This window comes from Salvia splendens, unplaced genomic scaffold, assembly GCF_004379255.2.
Source record: "Salvia splendens isolate huo1 unplaced genomic scaffold, SspV2 ctg368, whole genome shotgun sequence".
NCBI classification, from domain to species: Eukaryota; Viridiplantae; Streptophyta; class Magnoliopsida; order Lamiales; family Lamiaceae; genus Salvia; species Salvia splendens.
Window position 1 is genome coordinate 175001 of NW_024599013.1, and position 2405 is coordinate 177405.

Consider the following 2405-nt stretch of genomic DNA (forward strand, 5'->3'; position numbering starts at 1 on the left):
GAAAAGCCGTTGTTGCTTGCTGCTTGCAGGCTCGAAAATATCTCTTTCGCCTTGACTCCCTGTCTCAATTCTGATTGATTCGTTTTTTCCTTCGCGCTTGGTTCGCCCCTTGTTGTGTTGCATTTTGTGATCCTCCGCTTCAGTCTGCCTTTTTCGGATAGCCGGGACCTGACGTTGATTTCCGATTTCAATTCTTATGTCAGCTCCAGGTTTTTTTGGGCGGCCATCTGGTTAGTTCAGCTATCACTGCTGGAAGCCCCTGCGGTTGTTCGGCTGCGTACTCCCCGTCTGCCTATCTCACACTCCCAAAGCATATTTGGTTTGGATTTCATATTTCATTTTCCTTTCCTCCATCTTTCTTTCTATCCATAGGTCGGCTTCGTGCAGATAGATCTTTGCCGGGGGAGATTGGTGCTCCTTGAGGTATGCCTTTCCGGTGGGTTGTTCCTTTATCTGTCTTTTCCATCCAGTGCCCGCACTGCGTCAGAAAATCTTCGTCTTCGATCTCTCTTCGCAACGCAATAAAGAAGTCTAACAGTTTCTCTCGACATCTGTCTTTTAAGACATCGATCTCATATCTAGTTGCAGCGTTCACTATGTTGCCTACGCCCGTCCATTCCTTTCAAGCTTGATCCTGCCCTTAGACTCGTTACCTTGTTCGACTGAACTCGTTGGCTCCGTGCTCTATTCGGTCGGAACCCTGTTCGAGAACCTTCTCGCATAGATTCCCTTCACCAAGTCATCGCCAGCAATCAGCTCTTATCCCTTGGTGTCAAAGGGCGAGTTTCTTTCTTGTCTTGCCCAAAAACTTTATTTATTCTCATTGGAGAAAGACTCTCCCGCGGCAAGGTTTTACACTTTACACATAGGGCCAGCTGCTTTCTTTATCTCGCTTGCCGTTAGTCCGTCTAGCGCCTTTCGGTTGGGGTCCGCCCCGGGGGCGCTTGGGTTATTTTTCTAGTATCGAAGGCAGTCAACGTGTCAGCCATTCTTCTCCTATTAGACTTGTAAATCCTTTGCTCTCTTCCAGTTCTCTCCCTATACTTGACTTTATTTGACAGGGGCGGAGCACTCTATCAATAACAAGAAAAAAGTAGCAATTCAGTTTCAAATGGTTTGAGCTTGGAAGCAACCTGCTATCTATCAATAGGCGAGAATGCTTCGCCTATCTATTCTATTATGGCCGGCTTGAAGACATCAGAGGAAGACCATCATCTCTGGGTACGATCATAGCTTCTGAACTTCGTCCACCCTTGGGGATAACCATTAGCATTGAGGTCAATGACCACACCACCTCTATCATACATACGACATTACACGAAGCGAGAGTGCATGGTCAACACACACCTAAAGCGCCTACGTTCCGCTTGCAGCCACAACCTAACTTGCACGAGATTCAACAACCGAAGCTACTGGTAGTCCCGAGGGGGGCGGCATCCTCCTATAAAAAATAGTAAGCAGTACTGAACGAGCGAGTCATCGGTCCGGGGAAAGAAAGGCCTTTGCTTATCTTACTCTTACTAGTCGCTCTATCTATTGGTACCAGCCGGGGAACTCCCTCTTTGCGAGCTACTTACTTTATCTGAACCCTCTACCGACAGATGCGCGAATTGCACTGGTCATTGCGCGAAATGTCCTCTAAGCCAGTCAGTCAATGGAGGGACCGGGGCGCTAGGTATTTCCTTTCTTCTGGCCGTAGGTGTGATCAATGCCATTGAGCTTCGGTACTCTAAAATAGTAGTAGGAGTTCGCTTCTGAGTGAGCTTCCTTCCTTATGCTCTGGCCTGACCTTCACGAACAGCTTTCTTTCAGCTACCAACTTCAAAGCTTGATCTCATCTCTCTTCTTTTGCTTCTTTTGAAAGTAAAGTACTCTACTTGTTGGCATGGAAGGAGTTCATCTTGAATTGCCAGTACAGTGATTGGAGGTCTTCCTCACCTGTTCTAGTGACATAGGCCCATCCGGTCGAGAGAAGAGCCTTGAGGCGAAGAACCGCTTTAAGCCTATTGGTTCCCTTCCGTTCAGTACAGACAGAGTTCAAACAGAAATCTCTCACTCAGCAGGTGCCAATGCGCTGACGTAAGGACAGTAAGACTTAGGACATAGGGTACCAATTTAAGGCTGCTAACCTTCGCTTCAGTCGGTAGAAAAGGGGAATTTCTCTCACAAAGGTCGATAGTAGCTCAAAGGACGGAAGTCAATACTGGACTTCTCGCCCACCAAAAAGCAGATGGAGCAGGGAAGAAGCCCCATTCGTTGAATATCTACCTCCCATTTTCGATTTACTTGTTTGATAAAGGCGAAAGAAAAGAAAGCACTACTAGTACCAAACCTGCAGGCTATTATTAATGTCATACACGCATGCGGGCCAGCGAGGGAAGGATCGGATGAGTGGAAATTGCCAT